The 21038-nt window shown below is 41.7% G+C and overlaps 1 protein-coding gene across 3 annotated transcripts in view; it reads right to left on the bottom strand.

Moving 5' to 3' along the window:
- nckap5l (NCK associated protein 5 like) overlaps positions 1-21038 on the bottom strand; it is a 59073-nt gene that overhangs the window by 37470 nt on the left and 565 nt on the right. For 2 of the 3 annotated variants that reach the window (XM_022763186.1, XM_022763188.1), the window contains exons 1-2: positions 5121-5166; positions 2484-2569 (exon numbers count right to left, since the gene is read on the bottom strand). The gene's annotated coding sequence lies outside the window, so the exon portion shown is untranslated. Of the gene's footprint in view, positions 1-2483; positions 2570-5120; positions 5167-21038 lie in introns of those variants that run through there. The other variant, XM_022763187.1, reaches the window with a different exon arrangement.

Genomic DNA, 21038 nt, shown 5'->3' with positions numbered 1-21038 from the left:
ACACTGCTTGTTTTGTCCAATCAATAGTTTGAAAAAAATCAACTCAAATTAATAAAATAATTACAAGGAAAAACTTCACATTTGAGAAGCTGGAACCAGTAAATATTTTGGCATTTTACACGAAAAATGACAATGAAATGAAACAGTGTCAGCTCTAATACTACTGGGTCGTTTTGTAAATGAGATCTTAATATGTTTTGTGTGTAAAGCAACTATTAACCACATCTGTCTAAAAATGTAGTGGAGTAAAAGTAAAGCAACTCAAATTTGTACTTGAGCGACAGTCCAGCACCGCTGACAGGAAGTTTTCTCTTTTTTTAATCCCTCCACGGTGGAACAACAACATTATCTTGAGCTGCAAAACGAATTCATCATTTAAGAAAACTGAATCATTGAATCTGTGTATTCTGATAGGGCCGGAGACTGTGATGAATGAATCTCACTCCCGTTCACTCAAGCGTGATAAGGACGACGTGAGCTTTGCATGTATTTACATCTTACAAGCCCGATGACTGAAGTCAGGCCCGGACTTACAACAGATATGATTTAGTTATTGTGACAGACGGCAGTGATGAGAAACAGCATCAACATCATTTTACTGACTTTACACACAAAGGTTAATGTACTCATCACAAGCAGCTCTAGTACAACTGTTGTATAAATGTCTCTGTGGCTTCTATTTAAAGACAATGCCCAGTTGCATTATGTGAAATGTAAAATCCATCATTTCTGGAGCTTGACTTGCTCCGGTAACTTCTGCTGTGTTCATGTCATGTCTGAGTTACCGTAACACAAAGTCAGGACATCTCTCGCTCTGCCGCTTCCATTTTTTTACTTATGTTTTTTTAATTTGTCTTCTGTGTGAGCGCCTCAACTTTACGCAAACGAAGCCTTAGGAGAAACTCTTTTAAAACACACTGTGGGAGAATGTTGCTAAGTTGAAATAAAAAAAGTCCAAAGGAAGAAAAACAAAACAAAAGCAAAACAACAAAAAAGGTGAGTAAGCAGAGTCAAAAGGGATCTAGATGAGAAAAGAAACAGAAGCAAACAGCAGAGCAACAAATAATAAAATGTCCTCGTGTTTTTTCCCTTTAATAATCGACTAATTTCAATCGTTTTTCAAACAAAACATTTACTTGTTTCCATTTTCTCAAATATGAGAATTTACTGCTTGTCATTGTGATATTTGTCAGTAAACTGAATATATTTGGGTTTCGTACTGTTGGCTCTTCAAAATAAGATATAAAGACTTCACCTTGGACTGTGGGAAATTATAAAGGCCATTTTTTTACGACACGTCTGACACGTTACAGACCAAAATGATAAATAAATTACATCAGAAAATAATCTGCAGTTTAATCAATAATGAAAATAATCATTAGTCACAGCCCTCACACAGGAAATGTTGCAATGAGTGTAATATTTCCCCCAAACCTTCGTGTATGCGGATTAACAAACATAACAACCATGTTCTTTCTACAGGATGTGAAAAATGACTGAGCAATAAAAAAAAAAAGTTCTGTTGTTTTTCTAACTATACAAATGAAGAGATAAACCAGCAAAGCTGCTGTAAGAAGGAAAAAGAGCAAAAGAGCTGAGCCTGGAGGTCAAAGTCAACACGAAGCTTTCCGTTTTGTTTTTGAAAATCCACCCTTCTCAAAAACACAGCCACTAAATCTGACATTGCCAAGTGTAAACAAAGTGCGGCGAGGCACCGCGTTCGCAGCTTAAAGTCCCACAATCACTGAACAAAAGCGAGAGGATCATGTGTTGGCCTCGGAGCCAGGCGGGCATGTGCAGCTTTTGTTCCTCCCAACACCAGTCAAATGGATACCTGTACGTGAAGACAGAGAGCTGCGGGGACACTGCCGAGCGTTCACCAGCAAACAAACAAAGCGCAACCTCACACCAGAGGAAAAGCTAACGTGTCATCTACTGTAAATAAATAGCCATGGTGTCCTTTGAACAAATTACCCAGAAGCGACTGCTGCAATGGTCGGTTTAACTTTTCATGGGTGTTTACCTCAGAGACAGAAAGGGCTGCTTTATTTTTGTACACATCTGCCAACGAGTCTGATGACAAACGAGCAGAGACACGGATGACGTTGAACAGAGTAACTCTCCTTCACGGCTGTCACTTCACAAAGCTGATTTTAAAGACAAACTAGAGCTGCGACAACTGGTCAATTAATCAATAGAAAAATCATTTCAGTTATTTTTCACATTCCCTGGCTCCACCTTCGGACATTTTCTGTTTTTCTTTCTCATAAATAACAGTCCACTGAACATCTAGAACTATGATGAGTGTTTTTCATTATTAAAGCCCAAACAATGAATCGATTCATCAAGAAAGTCAGAAGATCTGAAGATCAAATCAGTAAAGCAAATAGTCGTTAGTTGCAGCTCCAGTGAAGTGACACACATTAAAAACGGAGGTAGTTTCCCCACATGACGACATGACCAGCACAGATGAAGGCACTCACCTGTGGTTGCAGCTCTCCTTATGATGCTTGAAGAGGAGTCCGTCTGCTGTCAGGCACCTCTGTCTCCCAACAACAAAACCAAGGAGCTGAGGAGGAAGAAAACACACGGACACATTTTAATTAATAAACCCTCACACTTCCTCTTTCTCCTCTGAAAAACCTCCCGACGTCTCTGCCTGTCCCGTTTGTGTCTCTGTGAATCATAAGACATGAAACCACAAGGTTTGGCCCGTGTGTAATGAGATCTTGAAAAATTGGATGGCGGGAGTTTTGCGCTGGGGGTGGAGGTGGGGTGGGGGTGGGAATTGAGACCAATGTCACCTCTGTGATGAGCTGTGGCGGGCAGGGGCGGCAGGTTTCCTCTGTTCTGCGAGTGAACAGGAAACCGGGAGGAGAGGAAGACGCTGCGTTGCCCTCGGGAGATACCAGCGCTCGGCAGACGCCAGCCATGCCAAGACCACAGGCCCCCACCGCCCCCACCCCTCTATCTCGCTCCCTTCCTCAATCTCTCCTCCTCTCGTCTTTCCTTTCATCTCTGAGTCATTGTAAAGTGTAATGAAAGAAAGATGGATGAATAATTCAGCAGACACAGCGTTTAAGAACTCCCCTTTTATGTCTTTCTGATAACGCAGGACATGCAGACTTTACACACTCACTGCCTCACACTGATTTTTTTTTTTTTAAGTTTAAGTCCAATGTGGGATTCCCCCATTAACCAAGTCCCCTGTTAATCATGTTTACATCCTACAAAGATTTCTTTTATAAGCTAAATGGGACGCCCCGTCTGCTGCAGCGTTTCCTCAGTCTGCGTTTTGTCTGATCACTCCAGATATGTTTAGGCACCGAGCTGCAGCATTAACTCTTCATTTCCAGCAGCACTGTTATAAGGTAACACGGCCTGATCCTGTTAGATCTTGTCAAACTGAAATGGGATTAGAGGTGTTGAGCATCTGCCCTCTCAATCTGGGTTTTAATAGAGCAAGAGCAGATCATCCGGTCTGGCCGTGTCCTCCTCGATACACCTGGTACTGGGTGGAAGAAAAAAAAAAAAAAAAAAACACAGGCCGTGATCTGTGATCCGTGATCCGTGTCATGAAGCCAGATCACAAAGACGGCAGATCACAGCGGCCCATAAAAACACGAGCACAAGGGACCTCGACGGCGGCACCTCACCAGTATTTATTTACTGAGGCCGGACTTTGATATTTGAGGGCAGACGTTTTCAGAAAGGTCTGGTGAGATGCTGCAGATGAGGGAGGATGAGAAGATGAGATTCATGGAATGAGGGCAAGGCTGGAGAGAAAGAGCAAAAAAAAAAAAAAAAAAAAATTCAAAGGCGACTCAGCCGAAGCAGAGAGGAGAAATGCACAAAAGCTTCTTAAATCATGTCAGTCGCACTCTTGGGGATTTGGCACAGGCAAGGCCGTCTCAGGATATGTCAAACACCACCCTTTCCATCTGCCAATCTGGATGGGCGCAGATTGAAGTTCTTGCTGTGTAGGCAAAGTGTGTAGGCGGGAGATGTAAACAATGTGACAAAAACCTAAATCCTCACATGATGGATTTAAACAAGATCGGAGAAGACTTGAATCTTACCCCCTACCGCCCAAATAAAAAAAGAAATGTAGGCCAAAGACTATTTTTTTTTGCAGACACACCATTATCACATGATTGTCTGCATCATTAATACAGATGCAGATAAATATCAAAGAGGCAGAGAGATGTGGGTGAGACAGAATCAGGCTGGCAGGCTCCCCCCGGTGCCGCTTCCTGTGTGATGGTTGGCTATATGAACCGAGACGAATCCTACACAAGCAATATTTGGGATGAGGAGCGGAGGCAGTGGAGAGGAGGTGGGGGAAGGGGTGGGGGGTGTGTGTGTGTGTGGAGGAGGGGAGCTCCCTTTCCCAAAAGGGCCTGAGAGGTTGGATGTGAGCCATGGAGAGCAATCACAGAACGCAGGGATCCTTCTTAAAAATCTGTGCCAGGCAATCTCCATCCACACCCAGGAAACGCATCACAGGGCTCGTCCATCTCTGATACAACACAAACTGTGTTTCTGTTTTAAACATACACACACACACACACACACACACACACACACACACACACATACCCAACCTCGGAAGGCCGCACACACAACAACACACGACACCAACACAAAACAAACAAACCAAAATAAAAGACGAAACAACATTCAGGCTGCGGTATCCACCACCGGCGTACACATTTGGCAGATTTATGACACTTTGTTAGATGCAACCAAAACAATCCTCCCGTGATCCTGTGTTGGTTCAGGCAAAAAATAAAAACGACACTGTGTGGTTAACAGTGCTGCTAAATGCTCCTATGATGTAAGCTAGCCCACACATATGAATGCTAACCTAAACACACAGCACAAATCAGAGGCATCGTGTCCATTCATATCGAGTCAACACAATAAGATCAAACAAAACATGTTTCGTCGCTGTCACGTCACTTTATTCTAAAATAAGTTAAAATCCGCTTTAGTTTGGCACAGACACACTGTCACCACAGAGCAGGAGGGCCAACCAGCATGTCAGCTGGATGAAATGAATCAGTATTCACACATCTACAACCCCCCCCACTTCAAGCACAAATTTTGGGTCAGCTCACCTTCCTCCTGCTGCCTTTTCACTCATCCAGTCAGCACATCTGAGATCTCCTCCCAGCAGAATCAAATGTAAAGGCACCAGAACAAGAAAAAAAAGAGAGAGAGAGAGAGAGCGACAAGAGAGGCCACAACCTTACATTTCTGTTTTCCGGCTGCGGAGGAGATTATTTTCCCCCCGTTAAAAAGTGCCGTCACCCTCTGAGTGTAGCGAGGAAGCCGGTTTCCTCTAAGCTACAGCCAGAAAAGGCCTGTCCTTGGGCATGTGCATTGTGTGTGTGTGCCTGTGCTGTCTGCAGAGGCTGCCATGTCTCCCATTGTTCCAGGGCGAGTGAGGCAGGCTTCCTACCCCAATAGACCCTGCCTACTACAACAGCTGTGGACCAGCCCCCACCTCTCTGCCGGTCTCCCCTCCTCCTCCCCCTCCTCCTCCTCCTACGACTCCTGCCTCTCTGCCTTGCTGTACTGCTGCTGCTGCTGCTGCTGCTGCTAAACATTAATCCTGCAGCTGCCGGCTCGGGCCATAAAGAGGTGGAGCGGGGGGTTGTGTTTCAAAAGAGACCCTACCACGGAGCGGACAAAGGAACGTAACAGAGAGAGGATATCCGACAGCCGGGCTGAACTGACAGGACTCCTGCACACAGCCATTCAGTGCCCTAGAAAGAAAACAGGCTCTGAGCTAAGAGGATTGTCTTTCTCAATCACACTGGTAATAAGTGTTGGACTGGGTCCTGTGTGGCTTCACTGGGGGGAAAGGAAGTCACTGGAAACCAGAATGAATTCAGAACAGGAGACAAGCATAGTTTAGGTTCTCAACTCGCAATTATGTTCAGTATTCAGATTATTTTCTCAATTAATCTTTTCTTTTGGTTAATTAAATGATAGAAAATCATGACAATGGCCGTCACTCGTTAGCAGAGCCCCATCCTGACGTCGGTTTGTTTTGTTTGTTTTTGTTTTGTGACAAGTAGAGCTACAGCTACATATCAGCGGATATTAGCATATTGCAGATATATCAGTGTTGTTGTGTATATTGGCCGATAATTTACATGAAACTGCAGATCAGAAACGCGAAAGCAGATCTGAGGTCATTTAGAAACAGTATCCCAGCGACATAGTTTGGCCTGTAGTTGATTTTTCAACAATAAAATATCCTGCTTAATGTCTGTGTTTGTCACAATAACACAATAATAATCATCCAATACCAGCATTAAGATTAGCTTTTTTATATAAAAAAAATACTGTTGAAGCTGGAAGTATGTGAATGTTTGTCATGTATTTTCTTGATATATGACTACTGATTACTTGATTATCAAAAAATTTGCCAGCGAATGGATTGATCAACTAACTGTTTAAGCTTTAGGAAAATGGCCATTATACAATATAATATAATATTAATTTCCCAGAGCTATGTCAGATGTCTTGTTTTGTCTGACTCACAGTCCAAAACCCAAAGATGTTCATCTTATTATCATATAAGACAAAGAAAAGCTGCTGATCTAATCTTCTTATTGCAGATTTATCAATATAGATGTATATATTGGCCGATAATTAACAAGAAACTACAGGATGGAAACACCTAAGCAGGTCTGAGGTCATTCAGAATCAGTGTGTCAGTTACATAGTTTGTCCTCTAGAGAGCAGCTGATTTTTCAGCTATAAAATATCCTGCTTAGGGTCTTTGTCACAATAAACAAATATATATATATATATATATATATATATATATGGTTTGTTTACTAGTGAGCTAATGAGTGTGTGGAATTTATTTGCTTGAAATATAACTAACGATTAGTAGATTATCAAAATATTTGCCCTTCATTTTGCTGTAAATCCACAAATGGATTAATCAACTAACTGTTTAAGCTTTCGGAAAATTTCCCAGAGCTTGATGCGTTTACTAACATATAATCTCCAAATCTGAACCTGGAACCAGAAAATATTTGGCGTGCTTTGTTGTTTTTTTTTTTTTTTTTGTGGAAACAATTAATAATTTACCTAAACGGTTCCACATCAACCAACAACTCTGTTGCAATCACTCTTTCACATACAGTGCGGTGACTTCTGTGAATGAGTATGTGCCTCTCTCTGGTTCTACTATCTGTGTGAGGAGTCTGAACTGGTCGGGACAGTGTCTCAGTGTGTGCTGATCTCTCCCAGGTTTTCACCCTGTGTGACTCATCTGCTCTCCTTGTTAATGAAGCCACATCATCCTCATACCCCCAGACATACCAGACACACTAAACCAAGTCTGATGACAAAATGACTGGGCGCCAAGGCAACAACAACGGGAGGAGGAAGAAAACACGGGTTTCATGATCAGAATGTGGGAGGATAATACAATAAAGCAATAATGGAAGGCAAAACATCCCTACGATCGCCTCTGTAGACATTGTTTTAAAAGGCGATCTATATAAGTGAGCGATTCCTTTTTTAATTTGACCTTAATTGAGCCGACAAGAGACCTGACCTGAATCGACTTTGCCCCACACCAGACTTCCTATGGTCAAAATCAAGTGCCCCGGGGTGCTCACATGAATGTCAGTTGTTTCAAGCTATTGTCATTCAGATTTGACCATAACAGTGGAGCCAGTTTGGCGAGTATAGAACTGCCCTAGATTCACAGCAGAATTTCAATTTGTCTGAGACGAAAGAAGCCAAACGATGCTTTCAAGATAAATATCAAACAGAGAGAGACAGATAAATCCATTGTGGAAAATCAGGGAAAAACCCAAAGACAAACTAATATATTAAATACCATCAAATGTGCTGAGCTGCCTTTGGAAAACTGCACAGGTCATCAAGAATTAACCACAACAAAGACACAACACACAGCAGACGCTGAGCTTCACATCAAAAATCATCCAGATCAAAAGAGCTTGTGTCCAGTGAGGATTTACTCACACATATGGCAGTCCTGCCCACTCTGTGCTCACAGCCAGGCCTCTAAGCTGAGTCCACCTAGTGGCTGTGAGAGAGAGAACCTGCATAATATGATCAGTACTGTTCAACTACAACTCATTCTGAGAGATGGGATCACAAATTTTGAATTCTGTCCTTCCAATGTAAAAAATGGAGACAAAATCCACAGTCCTGGTTCTGTTTTCCCTGGATAAACATTAGATAAACTTCATTATAGAGTTAATCAAAATTGAATTCCAAAATTTATCAGTAGTCAACATCAGGCTTCAGCAAACTGAGTTAGATCAATCAGGAGGAAACCTTCTTATTACACAAGTCTGTCTTTGCTGCCGATCCCTCCACTACAGCTCAACAACAAAAGTCTGAGTGCAAATTTGGGAGAAAAAAAAGCCAAACTACAACAAAAAAAGCTTTTATGTTCGGCTGAGGTGAGAAAGATCGACCGAGTGTATCAGACTAAATGTTGACGTACATGAAGTCACTCGTCCTTCCAATGAAGAGACGGAGCCATCAGGTCTGTGTGGAGCAATGAGAATGACTCACATTAATACATGAGACATCTCGCTGTGTCCTCTTCCTCTACAGAGGTTTAATATACCTGGACTGAAGACCAGAATAATCGCCTCGTGGTTGTACGTCCAGTTTGGCGGAGTCGGGACAGAAGTGTATTTTGTGAGGTCACAGGGACATTGATCTTTGAGCACCAAAAATCTGATCAGTTCATCTCTGAGTCCGAGTGAATGTTTGTGCCAAGTTTGTACGGATTCCCTCAAGGGGTTCCTGAAAGGTTGCTTTCATGAGGCAAAAAACGTGTTTTGTGTGGTCACAGTAACCTTGACCTTTGACCTTTAACCACCAAAATATAGTCTGTTTATCTTTGAGTCCAAGTGCACAATTTAAATTAAATTTGAAGACATTCCCTCAAGGTGTTCGTGTTCACAAGAATGAGACGGACAACCTGAAAACATAATTCCTCTGGACTCAGCTGGTGGCGACATCGAGGCATAAAAACAAGGAAAGACAAGAGGTTTGATAAGAGATTCGTTAGCGTCAGAGCTCAACAAATCCAGGTTTTTTTGCCAACCACGGACCAGAACCAAAATGGAACCGGCTGTCAGACTCAACCCTCGTCCAGGGAAACACAAAGAGGGACTGTCAAACTAACACGACTTTAACTTTGGGAGATGCCCACTTGATCTGATCTTGATCTTGATCAATACATCTGAAGAAATCGAGCATGACAGCGGCACAGCACAGAAGCAGTTAACTACTCATGCCACTTAAAAAAAAAAAAAACTGACTGAAGGCTCGTCAGGGGATTGCCATACCTCTACAGTGTGAGACCTTAACACTCACAGACATCTGTATGGGATGAATGGGACATTGAGGGAGTAGCTTCCCTTCTAAGAGGGTCAAAGGCTGAACAGGCCGACATGACCTGAATGAGAGCCGGTCACATGGTCCCCTGGAGCTAACACAAGGGAATGAGGATAACTCTCAACATAAAAGGCCTATTGTCACCCCCTCCGCCATCCATTTTCCCCCGAGTGAGAATCTTCACTAACTGCTCAAAATACTCAATGGTAATGTGGACATAAAGACTTGCGGACATTAAGAATGTCGAGGGGTGATAAAAAATGTGCCGTTAAACTCGCTGGATAAAAGCTTCTCCTACAGGCACACCGGATACAGGACATGTGACTGACTTCAAACTCAATGCAAACAACATGTAAAGCAGGACTTGTCGCACCATCATCACACTCAATGACACCTCTTTTTCAAACAATACATTTACATACATGCAGCACCTCATGTACTGACTGCATGAAATGACACAGGAAATCTTTCCACCCCTGAAACAAAGGACAATATCAGCCCAGCAGACAAGACTGGAACAGGAACGATTAGTCAAATGACAAAACGGAGCCGGTTCCAGCTTCTCCAATGTCAGGGATTTGCTGCTATTCTTTTGTCCTACATGATAATAAGATACGCACGACACAGATAGTCGAATGGAGGATCTGCTTCTAGTGGCTGCTGCTGTACATAAACACGCAATTTGGAGATCTTGGGTTTTAAGAGATAGCAATGGTCATTTTTGTAGATCAAACACTTGAATAAATAATATTTTTTCCAAGCAAATATATCATAATCTTCTGGTTCCAGATTTGGTTTAAGGTGCAAGTTATTTTGATTGAATTGCGAGTTTAACTGCATGTAAACGTGAAGATTTTCCTGCTCTTCACTTTAATTGTGGCAGTCATCTTGTGCAAGACATTTTACAGACTTAATTTATTAATCAGAAAAACATTTGGGAGTTCAAAAAAAGATAATCGTTAGTTGCAGCAAGCTCTAGTAAAAGATACAGAAAGCAATGATCCGTTAGCAGATGGTCCAGCGTTAACGTTTGTGGTCAGATGGCGGCTGAAGAGAGAGAAGTGTCAGGGAAATTCTGAATTAAGAGTTGTAAATCAGACGCATAGGGTACAATCCCCCATTGAGGGGCAGACAGTTTAATGAGCAGTAATGTGCACAGCTCCGTGTGGGGATGGAGCGCTAATCCACCTACAAGAAACGTGACACTCAGGCCTGGGCGAGGAGATGTGCGGGGGTCTACAGCTGGGGCTATAAAAACCCCGGCGCTGTCAGTGGAGGCCTCGTGTGTTAATTTGCATGAAGCCTCGGCTTAGTCAGATCTCATTAGGAAGTCAGGAGTTGTAGTCAGTGAGCTATTATCAGCGGCTGCCCACAGTCTGGATCGGTGATCGTAGCTATTTGTGTAACGTGCACAGAGCCGAGAGAAATTAACCTTCACATGCAGAGCAGAAACGATCAGTCGATTAATCAACCGAGAGAAAATGAATCAGCAAGAACTTTCATAAATGATAAGGTGCTGACAAGATGAAGATGGAGAGCTGATGATGAGCTGATTAATCATTAAGGCAGCTATGTTGATATTCGATTAATAGTTTTAGTCATTTTTCGAAATCAGAAATCCCAAATATTCTCCGGTTTCAGCTTCTCAGATGTGGCGCTTTGCTGCTTCTCTTTGCCGTATGTGACAGCAAATTAAAAACCTTAAGCTTTTGGTCTGTTGGTTGGACAAGACATGAAACCTGAAGGCATCACTGTGGGTGGAGGGATTGTGAATGTATCTGTATGTATAATGTAATCTTTTTTCCACATACATACACATAAATATTATAAGTTTGTTTAGACTAAACAATTAAATACGTTTAATTAATTAATCAATTAATAAGAGAAATAATTACACCTGTGGTCAGATGCCAGTTTCATACTTATTTTTAATTTATTTGTTTTTAAGGTGAATCAAAATTTTACAATATAGGCAATTAGAATTTGGACTAAAATATTTGACAGCGTATTATAGTGAAGTTTGGGTCCACTCAGGCTTCAGGACGACAATAGATCAGTACCCACTGATTATTAACATTAAAAAAAAAGAACAATTATATTTTTGTTGCATCTCAAATTCAGACCCCAAGACACACTGAGATCTTAGGAACTACAAACCCCGGAACTGAACCTCCTGAAAATTTCCCTTCTGTCAGCCTGTCCTGAGACTGACTGATGAAACAACACCCAGTACTGTTCAACCTCAGACCAGCGCTGCCCTCCAACCACTAATCAGACTAAACAGAATTATTAAATTGACAAAAGATGCCTATCTGGAACACTGGACAAATCAAACCAAAACTCAAAACAAACTTAATTGCTATCTGGCCGTAAACCATGACAATAAATTATCTCTCGACTGTCAAAGACACAAAGCAGAGACAGATCCAGACCAAATACAGATTCAGTCTAACCACAGAGAGCGGACGACACAAGTCCTGAATACCACCAGAGGAAAGAGTCTGTGCTCACTGCAGGACAGGTGAGGTACAGACAGAGATGCACTTCCTCTGAAAATGTGATAAATATAATAATAACAACAGAGTGGAAGACTTAATGAAGTTTCGTTTATTAATCCCAACCTTCAGAGCTCGATGACAGTGAAAAACAACAGATTTTATTAGCAGAGGGACACACAGCAAACAGAGCTGCACAATATGTGACTGCAGGTCACAAAGTGAGGGACACAATTAAAACATCACCGAATGTGACAAATAATTATTTTGACATAACCTATTACACATTCTCTTCTTCTTCTTTTTTATCTCTTTATTTTACTTAATGAATTTCATTCTTTTTTTGTCTCGTCTCATTATTGAAATGTGTTATCCTTGACACTTTTGCCAGTTTTGTTCACCTGACATTCATGTCAATAAAGCTTACTGAATTGAATAATCGAGTTGAGTTTTCAGCTCATAGTTTATCTGTCTGTTCACTCTCTCTGCTCTCATAGTGTGGTTAGTGTCCAGACCACCAAACAGCAGACAGACTCGGTCAGAGACCAGCTGGTGATCACAGTGGAGCATTTAGCAGCTGAAGAGACACAGATTTCCCTCAGGAGCCAGTGGAGACCAAAAACAGAGAGAATACTGGGCTCACATTTACCAGGAGGTCAGAAACACAACTCTTAATCTATGCAACTGCTGGATGTGTAAATAAGCAACTGTTCACCATATCATTAAAAAGCACAACCTGCTGCCTCCAAGTTGCCAGAAAAATCAGTTATCACAGGTTTAAATCATTTTGCTTTTTCTTTTTTGTTTTTGCATGTGTCTCAAATTGTTTTACTGTTTACTTTTGTGCAGGTTTCATTACCACTTTGTCAGTCACCTGTAAAGCACTTTAAAACACATTCACCTGCGAGGAAGATGATATACAACTACAGTGTGATTGATTTAAAAATATTGTTTAAGTAAAAATACCAAAACAATGGCTGCTTATCATCTCAGATCTGAATATTTACTGGATTTATTTGTTTTCCATGATATCAAACTAACACCTTCGGGTTTTGGAATGTGTCAGCTTCATTAAATGGTGACGGCATTTTTCACAATTTTTTGACAATAAGTGATTATGAAGAAAATAAATGTCAGATTAATGGATGCTGGAAATCATCATTAGTTGCAGCACTATTCACAACTTTAGAGGTAACTCACTGCAGAGCTGTGATGGCCTTAATAAATCCCTCACATGTGAAAGGATTCAAAGTATGCTCCCCAGTTCATTTCTGCAATCATAAAATCCCAGTAATGAAAACCATTTGTCACGGCCCCTATAAAGGCAGGTTTCATACCACTGTAAATACTCCACAGAGAGGAAGGGTCTCCTGCCAACCAGACTACGAGCCGTGTATCCAGACCGCCTGCCAGAGGAGCAACTGCGCTCCGTCCAGCTGCACACTACATTTCCATGTGTGTCAGCAAACGCCTTCACTACCTGATCCTCAGTGAGTCATATTCGCACCAAACTGCTGAACCCTGACATGACTGGAAAAAATGTGGAGGCTGAACAAGACACGCAGCTGAGGCCAGACAAGTTAATCCAGGTCATAAGCAGCAATCATGTCCATTCTGCTGAGTTACTATGTTATAGCATGAGCACACTGTGAGTAGAGGTTAGTGGGTTATCCTGTTATCTTAAACTCAGGTTTTCCGCCATCACAGAGCTGCCTCACACAGCAGATCACCATGGTAAACTAAACTGCAGGGATCCAAACACATCACTGGGAAAATGGAGTCAGCATTCAGACAGGAACCTGACAGTTTACAGCTAATATAAAGTTATAAATTCATTGTTTTCTTCAATAATTAGTTGATTGTTCTTTGTCTAAACTGTCAGCAAAAACTGAAAAAGTTCAAGTTAACATATTCAAATAGATTTTTTTTGTCTGACCAAGAGTCAAAGACACATAGATGTGTTTCTTGTAACTCTGTCACATGATGACGCTCACAGCTGGATCAGTAAACACAGTGTTAACAGAACCAGTTGAAACCAGTTTCATGATACCAGTGATTCACAATCACCAGTGTCAGGCTCAGTGAAGTCGGTGACCCAGAAACAGCCAGACCAAATTAAACGTTTGCGATACACACTCCAGCCATGAAAAGAACAATGGCGCCGGCCCAAAAAGAAGGTATAAGAGCAGCACAAGTGGTTTGGCGATGGGCAGTTTCTCCACATCTGGCCACATCTGGCTGCCAGCCGCAGCGGCTCAAACTCGACCAGGAGTGAGCCGAAGCCAGGCGTACTCATCATCCACATCCTTTTCCCAAGTTCTGGCCAAGAGGAAGACCTATTTATGGTACAGAGATAGTATGGAGGGTTATATATGGAGATCCTCGTTTAAGCCTCCAAACAATCTGCTCTCCATCGCACCCGACAAAACACCACCTCCATGGGAAGAGCGCTGATGTTTTTCAAGGCATACAGGTCGCACTGATGGATAGGGTTTGAAACAGGAAGCTCGTGAGAATTTCAAAACACTGGCGCAGCAGCATTTCAGTAAGCACCTTGTGGGAGAGGGTTTAGGGATTGGACGGGTGGGGGGAGGGGTGCACACAGCTCCTCAATAACAACTTATTTTAAGACAAATGAAAATAAACTGCAGGGGTGCACAAAGAAACACTGTTCAACACAGAGGATACAAGTCAGCCTGGATACAGAGACAACCTCCCACTGTCCCTGTTATTCTTTATCTACGCAGGCTTAATCCAAGTTATCATGGGTCATAACTCAAAGCATAAATCTGAGCTGGGAATCTAACACATCATGTCTGCATAAAAACGGAGCAAAATTACAGCCATTTAATCCTTTTGTGGCCGCGCAGGACGTGGTGGGGACCCCGGTTTACCTGAACCTGATTAAAGCCACATTCCAGGCCATATTTTCTCTGGCCGGGCCGATGAATCGAAGGTTTGTTACAGCTGCTGAGGCTAAAGCAGCGTTTTGCCTACTCCAACATTTGTATGACCACAGATTCCTCTGTAGGGTGGATTTTGAATGAGTCCTCTGCATTTGGTGGGAGCGCTCTCACATACTATTAGGATTCCTCAAGCATTTTCAATCATGCATATTTCAGAGGCCAATTTTGACAACAGCAGGCTCCAGTGCAGTACATGTGTGAAGATGGGAAGAACAAAGCCAAGGCTTTAGGTTGTTTCTTTTTGCGACTTCTTCGGCTAATATTCTCGTTGCCGTGCGTACAAATAATCCCAACGACGCCTGAGCTGAGGTGGCTGGGTTCAAAAGGGAGAAAACAAAAAAGGGCCGCGAGGGAAACAATGCAGGCAAAGATACTTCCTTTGATCAAAATATCTGCATTGTGTGTGTGCAAACAGCGGCGATGATGATGATGATGATGATGTCTCGCGGAGCTCTCAGTCAGTCCTCCCTCCTGCTGAGAGCTTTGTCACATCACGCCAAATCTGTTGAACAACTGATGAATATTTCCGCGATGCTAACGCAGACTCCAGAAGTGCCTTTGGTGTATAACCAACCACTGTAACTGCAGAACTACAGTACCTGCATGCATCAGACGGAGAGGCGATAAAGGGCTGAACTGATAGCTGATAAGGAGAGGTCCCAGCCCCGGCCTAGCCTATCTTCAAAGCAGGGCCATTTATGCATGTGTGTGGGTGGGGGGGTGGGAGGGTGGGGGTCTACAGAGATAGGCGACTACAGGAGGTTCCGACCCGTCTTCGCACCCCTACCAGACTTCAAACTGACTAAATCATCGTCCCGTTGCTCTTTCCTCCCTGTAAAACCGCTGAACTACGACCTAATAAAGTGATATTTCACAGACGGACTGACCTTGAGAGTGTGTAAGGTCTTTTGCTCCATAAAACCCACAGTTTGCCTCGAGGCGCTCGAGTCGGGTTCACCGCAAATAACTGCTGTGTGGAGCTGAAGCGACGGGTTGATCAACAGAGGAATAATCAGCAACTGTTTTGATAATTGTTTCATTATTGTTGCCACATGTAAAACAGAGATAGAGTCAAAATGTCAAACAGGTTCCAGTTCCAGGTCAATAACTGAGAATTTGATGGGTTTTTTTTTTTTTTCTTTTACCATTGTAAACAAAATATTTCTGTGAGTTTTTGACTGTTACAGAACAAGACACCATTAGACATCACACTGGAACTTATGATGGATTTCTTTCTTTATTTTCTGACATTTCTGAGACAATTTAACAATAAATCGAGTGATTGAAAAAAATAAATTGTATATTTAAGTTTATCATCAGCTGTAGCCTTAACCTCGTGTGCTCTGTTTTATGGGTGCAACTAACAGTTATTTTCATTACAGATGAATCTGTTGACTAGTTTTGGATTGATTGATTTACCGTCTAGTTCATGATATGTCAGTGTAAACAGTGCAAATGGTCATCACAGTTCCTCAGAGCCAAATATGACGTCTTCAAATGTCTCGTTCTGTCTGACCAAACCCAAAGATTCTCAGTGTACATTCAAACAAAGCAGAGGAAGCATTTGCTTTAGAGAGGCCTTAAACATTATATCAATCAACTAATCAACTAATTACTTGCTTTGACCAAAAATTTGAAATTTTCACAACTGGGAAGCTGGACCTCGGGGATCTTTAGCAATTTTAATTGAAAAACCTGCAGAAGCCGTCGGTTCATTTTCTGTCAATCAACTATGATTAATCGTTTCATCATTTGACCATTTTATTAGTTAGTTAGTGACAGAATATGAAACAATTTGTGATAAAAAATCTGCTTCCTGAACTGACAGAGGAGGACACTTTTCTTGTGATGGCGTTTTGCTGTTTGTGATCAATTTTCTCTATTGATTAACAAACACGGTTATGTTCTGCGGTGGACTGCAGCGCCTATTAAACAATTTCATAACCAAAACCAGTTAACAGAAGCAAAAGCCAAATTAAACGCTCGCTCGCTGCCACGTTTCCCCTCTGTAATAAAGTCTGAACACTGTATGTGGCGTCTGTGTGAACTGGCTGTAACAAGATGTGGGACACAAAGGCGTGCAGAACATCTGCGAACAATTAGAGGCGAACAGAGCGAGCGAGCACTTATACTGCCCATTACACTTGAATAAGTCACTGGCTCTGCTTTTCATGATGTAATGCGGCACAGCTCGGATATGCAATCTCGAAGTTGCATTGGGACAGGGCTCTCGCAAAAACTTCAATCGAGCTCAAACACGGGCGCACAGACCATAAATGTAATCTAGTGAGTGGAGAGTGGAACCACATTTATCCACAGACACCCCCCGCGCCCCCCCCCCTCAGCAGCTCTGAGGTCATTCCTCAGGATGAAATGTTCACAGCACCGGTGGGTGCTCATGTTCTTCACCAAATATTGTTCCAAATGTGACACATTTAGGCGCATTCACTCTGAACTCCTCCCAGCCTCCATCGCTCATGTTTAAATTCTTTCAGTTACATGAATCGACTAAAAAAAAAAAAAAATTCAATAATTCCACAAAGTAGACGACACATTTACAACGCTGCCCTGGTGGCGGACTTTAAAGTCTCCTTCCATTCAAAAACAAAGGTGTTTGACCTTCACTGTGCACAGAGACACACAGTTTCCCTTCATCTGCTGGAGGAGGAAAACGTCTCACCTCGCTCACCTCGGATGTGAGTTTACCACGCGTACCTTAGCGCATGACTTAAAAACATCACAACTAGCTTAAAGCCAAATGTAGTAAAACACAGTCTTGCACAAATGAGATGTAAAAACTGAGAGTGGACTTTTCACTGAAGTTTCTTAATGAACCGTTTTGCTTCTCTGAATCCAAGACGGCGCCTTTAAACGTCTTGTTTTGTCCGACCACCAGTCAGAAATCCTAAGATATTCAGTTTATTGTGATGTAAGACAGAGAGAAGCAGGAAATATTCACATGTGAGAGGGTGTAAAGAGCTGTCTTTGTGTCTGCAGAGGGCGCTGCATTAAGTGTAAAGTGATATCACATGAGTCAGCGTCAGTTGGGTCTGAAGACTACAGGTTTGAAAATTAAAAAAAAAAAAAATGAAATAAATAAACCTGGGGGAGTTAGAAAGAAGCGAGGTTAACAGACCTCTGTAGACCACTCTTCATTTCTGCTTGAGGCTCAAGCCGCTACTATAATAATGCATCCGAATATCTGGATGAACTGTCAATGGTTGCATTGTGGGTAATGTAGGCGGCAGGCTTTGACGAGGAAGAATGTGTGGAATAAATGCGATAACTCTAGTTCTGCTGCATCGATTTCAGTCCTTCCTGTTTTAAACCGTTTCACTGAAAGTCCAACGTTGTTATAGCGGTGCCATGCTAAATCTGTGCAGTGCTCTTTAAAAACATGTCTAGAGCGGATCTTTAGGTTTAGAGGGTCAAAAACGTATCTGAAATGCCTCTCAAATGCTAGAAAGATGATCAAATCCCCTCGTCTCAGAGCTTTTTGTTTTATTTTTCAGGAAACTAGTCCATCGCTTCGCTCCAATCATGAAGTCATGGTTTGGATGGGTCTTTGTGCCACTAAGTCTTCAAGGATTTCTTACATGATATATGACATTTGTCTGCAATTGCCAAAAACAACAAACTGCAACATTACATCAACACACAATTTGGAAAAGACACAGGGGATACGTCATGTCTTTTCAAAGCAGAATCGGGAAAACGCTGCCTGCAAACACTAAAAGATTCATTGAGCATTTCATAAAAAGATCTTCAGTGAAACTTAAATATTTTACAGCCTGAATGCTGGCCATCTCTCTGAACCCGTAATTCAAAACCCTTCCGTCCTTATTTCCTCTTCTGACCTAAAGCTTGGTCTTTGTTCAGAAAACGATGAGACAATGAGAACAGTATGAGCGTATATCTGGCCCTGAACCAGCAGGCACAGATCATTAAGCCTCCATGTTTTTCCCCTCCAAAAAAATAAAAAATAAAAAGACTCTGTAACAGCTACACCGACACATCTTAGATGTCTCAGATCTTGTTTAATCTCTGATTAGACCTACAATTTACTGAGATTACAGGCACATGTTTTATTGACAATAATCCATCACGATGTGAAAACAAACAAGAAACAATCCACTCCTCGTGACTAGAGTGCAATTCAGGAAATGTGGAGGTATCGTGTTTACCGAGAAGCAGCGTTGTCAACGCATGATCTAATAAATTAAACTGCCAAGACGGCTCCAATACTGGGCAATGAAGGCACCAATCACATTCATTACTTTGACTGAAGAGTACAATTTGGAGTAGAGCTGAAACTATTTCATTAGTTGATAATGATTAGCAACTACTTTTTACAACAGATTAATTGTTTTGTCATTTTTCAAGCAAAAAAGAAAAACATTGCCTTATTCCAGCTTATCCTCCAGTTGTGAGGATCTGCTGCGTTTATCTGTCTTTTGTGATCAAAAAATGTCTATTTTTAGGGTTGGGCAGACAAAACGAGCAATTTGAAGGCATCAACCTGGGCTTTAGGAAGCTGTGGTGGACATTTTCTTACATTTTACAAACCAAATGATTGATTGAGGAATCCACAATGAAAATAGTCATCAATTGCAGCCCTAAACCCTGAATTAGATTGCTGCTACTGTGACAAAAGTCAGCCTGTCATCATGAATACTGGTCATTCATTTCAATCCAACCACAAACTATGTGCTGCTAGTAAATGAATGCTGTGTGCATTTCTCCCCATCTGTTTTGTGTTCTTCAGTTTGGACGAGTGGAAACACCTCAAGTAAAATTCAAAAAGCTTGAAATATCACAAAAATCCTGACGTAGCCTTCGTGAAGAACGTGACTTAAACGTCACTCAAGCTTCGACTGAAGAGACAAAAACACCAGATCTGAGTGGAAACGATGAGGAGACTCTGACCTTCCGCAAATTCATACACAAAACAAATATAAATGTGACATTTTAAACCTGTTTTCGACATTGTTTTCCACCGTCTGAGGTTCGACTGTCTGGTGCTGTTTTCATTACATCATCTCTCATAACAGAAATGGATGGAAACTTGCATTACATAGTTTTTTCTTCTGCCGATTTTCTTCTTTGTGGCGTTTGCTTGCTCCCCGATAATATTTAAACTTACAGTTATCACCTGACCAGCTCTGGATTTTTGAGACGATACTGATATCGGTATTTCTGGGAACATCTGATAACGATATACAGGCTGATAATAATTTGGTTGACATAAACAAATGATCTTGATCATGGATCCCCCAGATCAAGCATGGCACGGTGCTATTTCTTGTTGATTATCCCACTTCAGCCTTTTATTTTGCAATATTTCGACTGTTTTTTTAAATTTCTAGTGATTCCACTCAGATTTTTTCATGCGGAAATTGAAAATGCACATAAAAACAGCTGGATGGTGGCAACTCATTGTGACCAAGGACCAGAAACAAATTTCATCTACCAGAATCTATGACTATGCGAATATTTTTGATATTAAAAGTTTAACTGCAGGACACAAGATGTCTCCTCCTTCCATTAAAAGTCCATTCACATTGTTTGTCCACTGGCAGCTGTAAGTTTCATTTAGGATAATGTTTGGGCCTCAGTTCAATCCTCTCGTACATACACATCATAAACTGAGATTTAAGATGAGCACAGAGGAACTTTCCTCTTTCTGCAGGTAAATGTGAAAACAGCACATCATTCACAGCGAAGGTCAAACATCCAAGTGAAGTAATAAAACACATTTTTGAGTGGAGGGGGACTTTAAATCAACTGGTTAACAAAAAACTCAATCCCTGCAGACCTGTGATGCAGTGCTTCATCAAGGTAACCTATTATTATAATTAATTCTCCTTAAAAATGGCCCTAACTTCATATTACATAAAGCAGGGTGGTGTATCCTTCACTACATCCCTGCTGCAGACACATTCACATATTAATTCATCCCCTAACATTATTACTGTGAGGCTGATTTGGTGTAATTCAAGCCTGGTGGTTGTGGAGTATCACTGTACCCAGCCAGGATTTTTTTTTTAAAGAGAGACTGCATTAATGAATCGCAGTTTATTTCCTCTCCTCTGCATCAGTGTGACATGAAAAATGAAAAATGAACCTTAGTGCACTCAGAGCACTTACAGGACTGAGATGACAG

This window comes from Seriola dumerili, unplaced genomic scaffold (genome assembly GCF_002260705.1).
Source record: "Seriola dumerili isolate Sdu_G_001 unplaced genomic scaffold, Sdu_1.0 BDQW01000468.1, whole genome shotgun sequence".
Classification (NCBI taxonomy): Eukaryota; Metazoa; Chordata; class Actinopteri; order Carangiformes; family Carangidae; genus Seriola; species Seriola dumerili.
This window is presented reverse-complemented; position numbering and strand designations above follow the sequence as displayed.